This window comes from Brassica oleracea, chromosome C2 (genome assembly GCF_000695525.1).
Source record: "Brassica oleracea var. oleracea cultivar TO1000 chromosome C2, BOL, whole genome shotgun sequence".
NCBI lineage: Eukaryota > Viridiplantae > Streptophyta > Magnoliopsida > Brassicales > Brassicaceae > Brassica > Brassica oleracea.
This window is the reverse complement of record NC_027749.1, coordinates 31,082,685-31,083,325: the sequence shown is the minus strand read 5'-3', so window position 1 is coordinate 31,083,325 and position 641 is coordinate 31,082,685.

The following is a 641-nucleotide window of genomic DNA, read 5'->3' as shown; positions in this document are numbered from 1 at the left end:
TTTTTTATGTGTTGCTTGTGTATTTTTGAATTAACAGGATGTGAATTTGAGTCAAGCAGATGATATGGACGAAGACATAGGTACCCAAGGCCTTGAAGGGCTTTCTCAGTCTTCGTATGTGCCCGGCTTTGATCCATCGCAGACCAATAAGGACAACGAAGCACGTGATTGGTGGACTCCAATGACTACTGTCCAAAAACTACCAAAAGTTGAACCAATGGAAGAAACTGCAGCTCCATCACTGACTAAGTGGGAGAGATGGTGTAAAGGACCAAGCAAGAAACTTGAGCTTAGTGATTCACAAATGGCTGACGATGGTTCTCCGCAGTCCTTATTGTATTACTTCAACGAAGAATCATGGAATAGATTCACGCAATGGACTTTGAATCCAACACCTTTAAAGATTGGTCATACAGTCTTTAATTTAACCATACAGCCTTTAATTTGACTGTTGCTCAGAGGATATTCACTCCTGGGAAGTGGCTGGGAAATGAGGTATATATTTCTAATACAATTTCAATGGTCGTAGGTTCTTAACATATCTTTGATTGTCACATTGGTCCTTGTCAATATTCAGGAAATGGATGTGATGATGTATATGTGGAGAGAGAACACAACTTTAAGGCGTTGGAACATAAAAC